Below are 13678 nucleotides of genomic sequence, written 5' to 3' on the forward strand. Positions count from 1 at the left end.
TACCTTGGTTTGATGTATTTTGGCAGAGGAACAAGGCTTGGGGCCTCAGCAAGAAGAAGGCTTCCTACATGGAGCTACCTGCTAAAACTGGGTCCTTTCTGCTATCTCTGCCCTCTCCTCTTGGTTTGTTATCTTGTAATGGGTAGAGGGAGTCTCAAGCTTGGTAACAAAGGGAGCACCTCCCCTAGACACTTATTTCTGGCAGGACTCCCACTCCATCTTCCTTGTTGGTGGTAGGTAGGGTGAGGCTTGTTTGATGCTGTCACAGTGATATACATTAGAGTTAGGGGGGAATACGTCTAATTGGAATGCTTTGTGTTGCTAGGTTTAGAGAAAGGAAAATATATATATATACATATATATATATACATATACATACACACACATATATATATATATATATTTCTCTGTTGGTTGGTAGACAAAGACACCCCACTAAGCTGCTTTTCCAAGTCTGGGGTTTCAAACCAGGTCACCTTTCAGTTTTCCTGTGTTAGTAATTTGTGCCATCTCCAGAGTTCAGAGTTGTGTTTTGTGGAGAAGAACAAGAGAAAATGTGCGTAAGCCGTTTTGTCCTGGATACTATTTTTTTTCATTTTTTTAAAATAGACTTTTTCAATGAAGTATTAGGTTTACAGAAACATTTATTCTATAGTACAGAACCCATATATTCCCTCACTCCTCATCACTTTATTATTGACATCTTATTTCTGTGCAGTACACTTGTACAATTAATGAGCCAACGATGGTACATTGTTATTAACTAAATTTGACAGCTTGCATTAGGGTTGACTTTATGTTGTACATTTCATAGGTTTTTGATAAATATATAATGACATGTATCTAAATTTTAGGGATTATACAAAATAACAGTTTGACTGCCCTAAAATTTCCCTGTGCTCCACCTATTCACCTCTTCCTCCCTCTGAACTTTTGGCAGCCACTGAGATTTTCACTGCCTCTAAACTTTTAAAATAATCTCATATAGTTGAAATCACATAGTATATAACTTTTTCAGATTGACTTTTTTCACTTTCCAATACGCATTTAAATTTCCTCCATGTTACTTCACAGCTCAATGACTCATTTCTTTTTCCTACTTAATAGTACTCCACTGTATGAATGTACCACAGTTTATTAATCTATTTTTCTAATGAAGGACATCCTGGTTGCTTTCACGTTTTGGCAGTTAATAAAGCTGCTATGAACATTCATGTGTACATTGTTCATGGACAAAAGTTTTGGATGAATGCCAAGGATCATGAAGCTGGATCGTATGGTAAAAGTATATTTAGTTTTGGAAGAAACTACCTAACTGTAATGTGAAGCGGCAGTACACTATTCTAGTCCTTCTCACTGAGCTTCATACGTAAGAGATGAACAGAAAAAATTCACAAGGATTTCTGGAAAATAATAATCATTAAAGTTAAAATACCCTTTTTCTTCTAAACCATCAGTACTATTAAGAATGAGACATCATGCCCTGGCTGGTGTAGCTCAGTGGATTGAGCGTGGGCTCAGTGGATTGAGCGTGGACGATCATGGTTCAATTCTCAGTCAGGGCACATGCCTGGGTTGCAGGCCAGTTCCCTGCAGGCCAACGCCCAGCAGGGGACGCACGAAAGGCAACCATACATTGATGTTTCTCTCCCTCTCTCCTTCCCTTCCTCTCTAAAGATAAATAAATAAAATCTTAAAAAAAAAAAAGAATGAGACATTAGTCCAGGACTAGAAAAATAATAGACTGTGGAAGAATACAAAAGGAATCTGGTAATGATAATGCTATCATTGTAGGGCTGAAAAATACTTTCACCTCTATCCTTCTGAATTCCCAGTAATGAAAAAAATAAATTAACAAGAGTAAAACAAACAAAAATTATTAACACAGACACATCATGCATACATGGAAGATACCCAGGGAAAAATGAGGAACTATTTAAAGTGGCTTAGAATTTATAGTTAAACATCATTTTAACAGGAAAAAGACACGGGACATGTAGGTCTCTTATCAAGAGTAAATGCTTTTTAGGATGGAGAATCAACCCAAAGAAGTATAAGTGGGAGATATGACAGTCTGTGGCAAAGTTTTTCTGGGTGTGATGTCAACTTCTGGGCTTCTCTCTTCATGACAAGAATCAGTCTTCTTAGGTGGAGCAAACTCCCTGAGAGATTTTCTGTGACAACTGAGTTACTTTTGGAGGGCATGTCTTTAGGCAGATAAAGGCATTCACAGAGAACCACTCCCCTGCATTTACTGTTTTCCAAATGACTTCAGCTCCAAATAATTAATATATCAAAGTGATATATTTTGGGGTGGCACATTTACTTATCCTTCATCAGCAATGTCAACCATCTCCACCTCAGCAATAACCATAAACTCAGCACACATTACATAGTAGAAATTACTAGTTGTCTACATCTTGCTTAATCCTCAGCATGCATACTGTGAATAATAGAAACATCTAAAGTAATCTATATAAAGTGAAATTCTCATAACAAAGGAGGTATTATTAGTCCATTTTAATGGTGAAGATATTAAGGGAAAGCAGAAAAATGTAGTTCATTTGCCCAAATATTTTAGTTACATAGTTTTGGAGCAGGGATTGTAAACCTGAATCCTCCTTAGTCAGTAAGTCAGTGACACACTAAAGTGCATTAGTGTGGGGAAGAACTCAAGCCCCAGAGGTGAGTATGTGCAGGAAATAAACTAGAAGTCTTTTTCACCTAGGCTGTACCAAATTACTGGGACATGGGAGGGTATAAATTTTGTTGACAGATAGGAACCTGGGCTTGCTGCCAGCAGATATATCAGGTATACAGGGTCTGCCAAGGAGAAGTCCGGGCATTGTTAATATAATGAGAATGTTTTGTATGACATCAGTGTAACCTGGGCAGCCAAGGAGAATGGACTGGAATTGTGTGCATGAACAATGACAACTTCACTGTACTAGTCAGTGGGAGCAGTAGATGCTGGTTGTACTGTGTGGCCCTCATATTCAAAACGACTGAGTGAGCAAAGCAATGAAATCTATATCAAATTTTGTATTAATATTGAATATACCAATAGATTATATTTTAAAATAATAAGTTTTTAGATTTATGAAAAATAAGCTGAGCCATTATTCTAAGGTGGGGGAAAGTACTTGATTTCAGGACTTTCATTCTTTTCATTTTGATTCATGAGGTCAACTCAAATAGCTAAGTTATTGTTCATAGAAACTAAAAAGAAAACTTTGGAAGTGATATAAAAAAGAACACAAAAATGCATTTGGGACTAGCTTACCCAAGACTATGCATTTTGTCTTGAAAATTTATTAAAACTCCACAATTGTATAAATTTCACAGTTCTTTTTATTTTATAAAATAGAAAATGATTACAATTTTTTGTAATGTATTGTACAGGTTTAATAAGATTGTACTCTTGCCAAGTACTGTAGTCACAAATAAATGTAATAGAAAATTGCTGACACAATAGGAAACTGCTAGTTCAACAGAAATGCTTTTTGTAAATATATCTAGCATAATTTCCCATAAACAGTAGTACATCTTGACTACTGTTTTCAACTCGACTCACAGAAGAGCAGTTACATGGTGCTGGCAGGATTTCATGCATTTGCCTTTTCTGTGCGTTTATGGCACAGCAGCTCAGACATGTTGGCTACAAATATGGCAAAACTCACCAAATGAAACTGAGACACAGTGCTGACTCTAGACTTGGGTGTCTTCCCAAAAATATTATTGCTGGAGTCAGAGGGCAGCAGCAAAGGAGGGGAGGGAAAAAATTAGTGCCAGAAAGCTACAGGTGCATCAAACAAAAAAATAAGACAATACCAGAAATGGACAATAGTTCCTGAGTTCACTTTCTATTCCAGTTGTGGTAAAGATAAGCAGTGTTCAATCTAACAACCTTTGTATATATTAATATTTCACCTGTATTCAAAAGGGTGTTATATATTCTTAATAGTCATAAAGCTTAAAACGTAAATATGTGTTGTATTTAACAAAAGTGATGAGAAATAAATATTGCTATTGATAAATAACATTATTTAAAATATATTTTTAGTCTTAGTCAATCATTGATACCAATTGGACTGAGGGAAAGTTTGGACATTAGAAAAATAATAATTAATATATACACTTTTTTGTATTGAAACATACATACTTTGGGTAGTTACATGGTATATCTTCCTGGAAGCTTTGGAACAATATTCTTCAGTAATTGAATACGAGAAGAGCAGTGCAAGAATTTAGAAGAAATTTTCTCAGGACATTAGTACCAATACTTGGAAATCAAGCAGAGAACTAAAAATAATAGCATACAATCATTTATAAAATATCAATAACAAATATCAAAACAAGAATTGTTTTGCCAAAATATCAGTACTACCAAGAAACTTAGCAAACCACTTTTGACACATTCAATCAGTCACAGTACCTTCTCCATAGACTGCCGTAGTCTATTTTTTTGCCTTTCAGTTGCGCTTTTACCTTTCTTAAAATAATAAAACATAATACACCAAAAATATTGTGTATCTTCTTCCATCTTCAATACTAAAATGGCTCACAAAAACTCACCAATTTTTTATTGTTGTTCAAGTACAATTGTCTCCATTTTCCCCTACCACTTCCCCACATCACCCCCACCCCCACCTCCCACCCTCGATCTTACCCCCTTTTGTCTTTGTCCTTGTGTCCTTTATATGTGTTTCTTGATGACCCTTCTCATTTCCCCCATTATCCCCCTCCCTGCTCTCCTCTGGTTACTGTCAGTTTGTTCTTTATTTTAGCGTCTCTGGTTATGTTTTGCATGGTTGTTTGTTTTGTTGATTAGTTTCCAATTATGGGTGAGATTATATGGTATTTGTCTTTCAACACCTGGCTTATTTTACTTAGCATAATGCTCTTGAGATCCATCTATGCTATCACAAAGGGTAGGAGTTCTTTCTTTCTTTCTGCTGCATACTACTCCATTGTGTAAATGTAGCAGTTTTTTTATCCATCCGTTTACTGGTGGTCACTTAGGTTGTTTCCAGCACTTAGCTATTGTAAATTGTGCCGATATGAACATTAGGATGCATTGGTTCTTTTGAATTGGTGTTTCAGGATTCTTAAGGTATAAGCTCAGCAGTGAAATTGCCAGGTCAAAAGGTAGTTCCATTTCTAGTTTTCTGGGGAAATTCCATAGTGTTTTCCACAGTGGCTGCACCAGTCTGCATTCCCACCAACAGTGTACTAGGGTCCCCTTTTCTCTACAACCTCGCCAGTACTTGTTGTTTGTTAATTTGTTTATGATGGCCATTCTGACTATTATGAACTAGTATCTCATTGTGGTTTTAATTTGTATCTCTCTGATGGTTAGTGATGCTGAACATCCTTTCATATGTCTCTGGGCCCTCTGTATGTTCTCCTTGGAGAAGTGTCTGCTCAGGTCCTTTGACCATTTTTTAATTGGATTGTTTTTCTTCCTGGTGTGGAGTCATGGAGTTTTTTATATATCTTGGAAATCAAACCCTTGTCCAAGGTATCATTGGCAGATTTATTTTCCCCCTCTGATTGGTCCATTTTTTTATTTTGTTGATGTTTTCTTTAATGGTGCAGAGACTTTTTAATTTGATGTAGTCCATTTGTTTATTCTTTCCATTATGTCCCTTGCTCTAGGAGACAAATTTGTGAAAATATTGCTGCATAGAATATCTGAAATTTTCCTGTCTACATTCTCCTCTAGACTTCTACAGTGTCATGACTTATATTTAAGTCTTTTAACCTTCTTGAATTTATTTTTGTGTAAGTTGATGGTCCAGTTTCATTTTTTTTTGCATGTGCCTGTCCAGATCTCCCAATACCATTTGTTGAAGAGGTTATTTTTACTCTATTTTATGCTCCTTTCCCTTTTGTCACATACTAATTGAACACAGAGACATGGGTTTATTTCTGGGCTCTCTATTCTGTTTCATTGATCCCTGTGTTTGTTCTTATGTCAACAAACAAGAAGTGCCAGCAAGGTTATGGAGAAAAGGGAACCCAAGCACACTGTTGGTGGGAATGCAGACTGGTGCAGCCACTGTGGAAAACAGTATAGAATTTCCTCAGAAAACTAAACATGGAACTACCTTTTGACCCTGCAATTCCACTGATGGGATTATACCCTAAGAATCCTGAAACACCAATTCAAAAGAACCTATTCACCCCAATGTTCATAGCAGCATTATTTATAATAGCCAAGTGCTGGAAACAATCTAAGTGCCCATCAGTAAATGAATGGATAAAAAACTATGCTACATTTACACAATGGAATATTATGCAGCAGAAAGAAAGAAGGGACTGCTACCCTTCATGAGAGCATAGATGGAACTGGAAAATACTACGCTAAATGAAATAAGCCAGGAGGTAAAAGGTAAACACCATGTTATCTCACCTATAAGTGTAACTTAATTAACAAAAGAAACAAGTGAGCAAAATAGAACCAGAAACATAGAAATAAAGAACAAACCAACAGTGACCAGAGGGGAGACGCAGAAGGGTAATGGGGGAAAGAGGAGAAGGGTTGAGTTAAGAAATGTGTATAAAGGACCCATGGACAAAGACAACAGGGGGGTGGATTGAATGTGGGAGGTGGGAGTGGGTAGGTTGGGGGATAATAATGGTGGGAAAATGGGGATAGCTGTACTTGAACAATAAAGAAAAATTAATAAAACTAAATAAAAAATTTAAAAAACATTTACTATATCTATTTTTATTTTTATTTTTATTTAATTCTTGTTCAAGTACAGTTTTCTGTATTATATTCCCAGCTCTGCTCCCCCACAGTGCTCCCCACCTCCCTCCCATTTCTGCCCCCCACCTTAGTTATTGTCCATGTGTCCTTTATACTTGTTCATGTGAGTCCATCCCCTTTTCCCCTATGATTACTATATCTTGATGTTGTAATAGTGGAGGTTACTGATATTAAGATATTACCTTATGTTCAAGAAGTTCTCAACCTAATATCAAGACAAATACACAAAGAATGCATGAGGAAATATAAAGATTTTTATTTCTACTGAGAAACCCTGCAAACATCAATGAGAAACATTCAATTCAAGTTTGGTGAAATTTCAAAAAAATATGCAGAGTAGTATGAAATTGCTACCAGACTCCAAGGCAAAAGAATTTGTGGGAAGACTAAGTGTTTATCCAGAAGAGAGTAAATGTCTGTGCAAATAACATATTGTAGTGAGGAATGATGTGGCTGTCCCATCTGGTCATACAGAATGTGTGTGGCATCACTCTGAGGATGTCATTTATGTAGGATCCCCCTCCCTAGATTTTTGCAGTACCCAAACTGCACTGCTACATGTGACAGCCCTGCTCTTAGAAGATGACCTCAGAGACAAAGCCGGCTGCCTGATGAGAAAGAGCTGCCACACCATTCCCCTGATACCCACAAAACTATTTTCTTCTTGCACTCTTGACTTTGCCTACATTTGTTGGTCCTTTTTGTGGACTCTACTTTTTTCATTGGTATTTAACTGTTAATGATCTTCAAGGTCCTGTACTTGGTCATTTATTCTGTTTTACTGTCTGCCTTCTTCTAGGATAGTCTCATCTACTCTCATGCTACCAACCTACCCAATACACCAACCAGCTAGAGCTCCATATTCATGATTCTAAGCAAGTGCACATAAGCAAGTAATAAAAAACACAATCTCTAATACTGGACTGGCCAAAATTTTGTTTGTTTTTCTCATTAGATGGTTCTAGTAGCACTTAGTTGTCTTTAACTTCAGTAGGAACAATTTTGTTAGATTGCATTACCTGTCATATCACTGTGCATTTAAAAAAATTAAAGCTGGTGAATTTTTGTGTAGCCATTTTAATATTGAAGAAGAAAGAAATATGTAACATTTTCAGCATATTATGCTTTATTACTTCAAAAATGGTAAAAAACACAACTGAAATAAAAAACAATATTTTTGCAGTGTTTGTAGAAGATGCTGTAACTGATTGAACTTGTCAAAAGTGATTTGCAAAGTTTCATCCTGGAGATTTCTTGCTGGATGGTGCTCCATGATCAGGTAGACCAGTTGAAGTTGATAGTAATCAAATTGAGACATTAATTGAAAAAAATTAATGTTACACCATGCAGGAGATAGCTAAAATACTCAAAATATCCAAATCCATAAAATTATTGGTAAAAATAAAAAATATGTCCCTTATTTCATGAAAAAAAAACTAAATGGTTTCTTTTTTGCCAACCTAATACTTATTAAATATTAGTAATGTGTAAGAACATTATATACAGTATTTAATTCTCCTGGAAATCTATTAGAATGTTATCACTTTTAATATATAATTAAGAACACTATAACTATAAAATTAATTATCCTAAATCACACATGTAGAAAGTGACCAGATTAGGATTCAAATCTATGACTGGAGGACTACAAGGACCACTTTTTTGATAGATGGTGGTGTCTCCAAGTACCTACTTCTCTTCCAAACTGAAATTATTTTCTTGCTACTTATCCTATTCTTTTCCTACCTCAGATAATAACCACACCATGTATTGTGTTGTGGTTACTGCTCTGTAGCCAAATAATCACTCTGGATAGCAGAATTTACTCTACTTGAGATTCAAAACATTTTTATTAATAAGCATAACTCAAGTGCTGAAAACTACATAAAACAAATGCACAGCTTCTCAAATGATCAGAAGTTAAGTGCTCTTGCAATAATTCCAAGTTATGAGAAAATGACACTGCAGGTACCTCAGAGCCTTGCATACACTGCCCCTCAATCACAACCTTCTCTCTCCCCATAAAAGCAACAACTTTCTCATTTTTGTTGTTCAATTTCTTATTTTCCTTTTAATTTTATCACCAGTATGTCTTTAAATACTGTTGTAGTTTTCTCTTAACTTTTTCTTTGAAATATTTTTTTTTACTTTTGCTGCCAAAAGCTTTATTGTTTTCATTTGTTCCCATGCATGGGAGAGTATCCCAGGGCGTGGCTTCAGGGAGAGGCTCAGTCAAGAGCCAAATACCAGGGAAATGCAGAGGGGCCCCTCATAGGCCTCTGGGTTCCAAAGGCTTCCTAGTCATGCTTGAAGGTGAATCTTTTGAAGAAATACTTGCGCATTCTAGCCTGTAGGCCAGCTAGCCTGCAGTTGTTAGTCAGGTGGTTACCCATCTTCTTGATGAATTTTACCTCCTCATCCAGGAAATCACAGAGATGAGGGACTGTGCGGGTAGAAGCCAGGGCATGCAGATCAAAAGGGCCTGGTTCAGGTCCTTCTCCGAGGCCAAGGCTGCTTCTTCTATGACATCCTGAGTTTTACCCCACTCATATTTAGAAGGATTCACTGTGTGCTGGAGAAGAATGCAGCCACTGTGCTGGTTTTACAGCTTTAAGAGAGGCTCAGAGCCCTCATGCTTCCCCTTGGCTGACTCTAAGAAGAAGTGGCCCATGCCCTGCAAAGCCATATCCTCATGGTCGAAACAAAAGCCCAGAGAGAGGTAGGTGTAGGAGGCCTACAGATGAAGGTTGGCCAGGTGGTTGATGGCAGCATTCACCTCGGAGGAATAATTCTGATGAATTTGGGAGCTCATGATCATTTGACAATGAAGAATTAAGGTAAACTATCATGTCATCTTGCCTTTTGACTCAGCAATCCACTGCTAGGATTGTATCCTAAGAACCCTAAAACACCAATCCCAAAGAACCTATGCACCCCAATGTTCATAGCAGCACAAATTACAATAGGCAAGAGATGGAAGCAACCTAGGTGCCCGTCAGTAAATGAATGGATCAAAAAACTATGGTACATATACACAATGGAATTTTATGCTGCAGAAAGAAAGAAGGAGCTCCTACCTTTTGCAACAACATGGATGGAACTGGAAAGCATTATGCTGAGTGAAATAAGCCAGGTGGTGAAGGACAAATACCATATGATCTCACCTTTAACAGGAAGCTAAACAACAAAACAAACAAGCAAGCAAAATATAACCAAAGACACTGAAATAGAGAACAGGCTGACAGTGACCAGAGGGGAGAGGGGAGGGAATTTCAGGGGAAATAAGGGAGGGATTTAGCGGAACCTATATAAAGGATACATGGACAACAACTGAGAAGGGTGGAAATGGGAGGGAGGGGGGAGGATGGGGGGTGGAATGGGATGGGAGTAATAGACAGAAAACTGTACTTGAAAAATAATTAAATAAAAAAATGGAAAAAAAAGAATTAAGATAAAAAACAAAACAAAACAAAAATGGTTTTAGCTTATAGGGAGCCATTCCTCATGGTGTGGGAATATAACTCAGCACCCACTCAGAAAAGACAGTGGGGAGCTAGTGGAACACAGGAGCCATAACCAGGGAGAGATTTTCCCAGGGGGATTCAGGCCTGCATTGTACGTAGGCTGCTATGAGACTTGCCTTTACTAAAACTCCCTCACCCTGAATTGAGGCAGCAAGTGCTTCCTGTAACTTCCTAAAGTCTGTACTAAACCTCTCAAGTATGGAGTGTAACCAGTTCAACCACTTTCCCCCTTGTTTTGTAACATCCTTCCCTTTGAAGTAATTAGCCACATTCTTTCCTTTGTTACCTGTAAAAGGTAAGCACCTACTGGGAACCTTTGCATAGTAAATGAGGACCATCCTCTGTGTAATGTACCCAGAAAAGCAGTAAAAGCCTGTCCAGGCAGGAGCCGGGGCATGCTCTCTCTCTCTTATCAGTGGCCCTGCCATCCCTTTTTCTCCACAGGTCTTCTGTAGTCTATGTGTATTTGTATCTCTTGGCCACAACACACAGATCCTACCAGCCAGAATCTGCATCATCACCTGGTCTTGGAAGGCTGAGAACGGCTGAGGTGGTTTTGAAGGTGGTGATTAGAAAAGAGTTTGAGGGGTAGTTGGAAAGAAGGGGCGTCCTTAGGTCTGTTCTGCCCAAACCCTGATGAAGCAAGAGACAGCTGCCAGGAATTCCAAGGGCACTTTTTTTAACATAATTATTGATTAATAGCATGATGCAAAAAAAAAATAAAATAGAACAGAGAAGTCCCATGTAGACAGTCTTTATCCAATGTCCTCCAATGGTAACATCTAACCTAAATTCAGTAGAATGTCAAACTAGAAAACTGCATTGGTCTAATCTACATAATTTGTTTTATCATACCAGTTTTACACACACTACTTTGTGTGTATTTTTCAATTGCTGCATACAATTTTATCACATGTGTAGATTTTTGTGAACACCATCACAATCAAAACACAGAAATGTCCTGGCCCTTAAATATTCCAAAAATTGTCCCCATTGTACTCAAATAGACTCTTCCTCCCCCCTACCATTAAGCCTTGAAAATCATTAATATGTTCTTTTTGATTTGTAATGTTGAGAATGATGAATAGAGAGTATCTTACAGTATCTAACCTTTTAAGTTTGGATTTTTTAAATGCAGCCTACTTCCTTAAAAATTTATCCGAGTTGTTGCACACATCAATATTTTGCTTCTTGTGTATTCCTGAGTACCGAATTAAACGGTATGAATGTACCAAAGATCTAAGTCCACCTTTCATCCAAATGTAATTTTGTGGTTATTATAAACAGAGTTGCTATGAACATTTGTGTACATAATGTGAACATAAGGCTTTTATGTGAACATAATACATCTGTAATTCTCTGGGATAAATATCAACAGTGTACTTGATGGGTGCACAAGTAAGTATGTGTAGTGTACATATATAATTATATATATAAAACATGCATGTATGTATATAGTTATATACATAGAACTTTAAATTTTACTTCTACCTTTTTAATGTAGTTACTAAAGAAGTGATTATTTTTCTTGTAGAATTTTTAAGTTTGGATTTTGCTAGCTACATTATGACAATGTAGTTTAACCTGTTCCTCCTCTTCATTCTATATTTCCTATAAATTAGTTATTACATCCAGAGTTAATCCTACACAATTCGATTGATTTGGGGGAAGGGCAAAGTCACTTTGTGGGAAGTGGGTGTTGTGTTCTTCATCAAGAGCTGTGCAATGTCTGACTGTCTATTGCCAGTATTGACATCTATGTCTAGATCTTTAATTCATTAGTGGTTGTGAAATGATAATATTCTACTTAATATCTAAGAAAGATTGAACATCAGTCCCAATTTGCCACCCTTCCCTGTATCCACACATAATCCTTGCCATGGCATCTCAAAGGCCAATTATATTTCCTTTCTCTTGACCTTAACCTGTTACTTGCTTTGGCCAACAGTATGTGAGTGGGACTGACAGTATACCAATTCCATGCCTAGGTTTTAGGGGCCTCCTATGTTTCATTTTTCCCTCTTGTGCTTCTGCCATCACCACGAGAAGAGTTTCCCCTGAAGGCACACCTGGCCAGCTAGACCTGAGGCTGAAAGATGAGCATTGAGCTGAGCCCAATCTCAGCCAGCCAATACTTAGCTGAGCCACAGTTTCATGAGAATAAATGACTGTTATTTTAAGATTTTTGGAGATTTGTGAAGGTGTTTTATTATGCTTTATGTTAGTGGTGATAGCTAACTGAAAACACTTTCTTTGCTGGGGGAATTTTACAAGAAGGAATTTTTTACCATCTTTCATTTGGTTTCCCAATGGATATACTTTATGAAAGAAATGCAGAATAAATTCTTCACTATGTCCCTTCATTTACTCTTTTTCTAATCATAGGTATTTTAACATCTTCCAAAGTGACACATTAGTATTTTTGTCTGGTTTTTGTGTGTGTGCATGTGTGTCCTCATGCATGTGTGTGATTATAAACTCATATATTTAATATATGATGTGTTTCTACCTACTGCTGTTATCATCCCAATTGGTGCTTAATTCGCTCAATATTTGGCCAGCAAGATCCTTTCCAAGTAGACTCCCACATCCTTTTCATAATCTCTGAAGACTTTCTTGTTAAATGGGATGATAACATGCCCCAGGCTCCTCAACTTACACATTTACTGCTCCATACTTGCAATCAATCATTTTTCCAAGAAGCCTGTGTGGAATGGGCACTAGGGATGAGATGCTGATTGCTACTGGATTGGCCAGTCATCCTTTCTAGTCCTTCTAAGTGACGAAAACACCTTGAAAATCTGAATTTAAATTTGAATTTGAAAACATGTATGTAAATATACACACATGTATTCACTTTGAATTCTAAATTATATATTTTTTTACTTTTAAGAGAAATGTTATGTTCTCACATTCATACTCCCACTTAGAATTCAGGACTGTAGCATGTTTTATAACCCCTTCTTTGTAACAACTATAGCTCCTTGTTCCCTTACCATATTGATTCTCAATATGCCAGAAATGGCAGAATTATATTATTACATAAGCATTCCCAAAACAAGATGCCAGTGCTACCACCATAATATAATTATTAAAAACACTAAAATAACTTTGCATATAATACTCCCATTGTCCCCATATTTTTTATGCTTATATTTTATATACATATAGATCTTAGTTATAACCTATCTTATAAATGTCAGGTCTATAGTTTCAATTCTACAAGTAAACATTTACTTAAATTTACAGCTAGTATTTATGTTTATATCTCTATATTCATTTTGGTAGTCTGAAACTTACTTTCTAATTGATTCCCAAGGAATAGCTCATGAAAACAATATTGTTTGATGTTTTTCATGTGATGTCAATTTGTCTGTGG

The 13678-nt window shown here is 36.8% G+C and overlaps 1 pseudogene; it reads right to left on the reverse strand.

Annotated features, from left to right (window-relative positions):
• Positions 1 to 9072: 9072 nt before the first annotated feature.
• LOC118986483 (ferritin light chain-like) lies at positions 9073 to 9587 on the reverse strand (annotated as a pseudogene).
• Positions 9588 to 13678: the final 4091 nt, after the last annotated feature.

The sequence above is a fragment of the Sturnira hondurensis genome, unplaced genomic scaffold, assembly GCF_014824575.4.
Source record: "Sturnira hondurensis isolate 20B ecotype Veracruz unplaced genomic scaffold, ASM1482457v3 Scaffold0004271, whole genome shotgun sequence".
In the NCBI taxonomy this organism is placed as follows: domain Eukaryota; kingdom Metazoa; phylum Chordata; class Mammalia; order Chiroptera; family Phyllostomidae; genus Sturnira; species Sturnira hondurensis.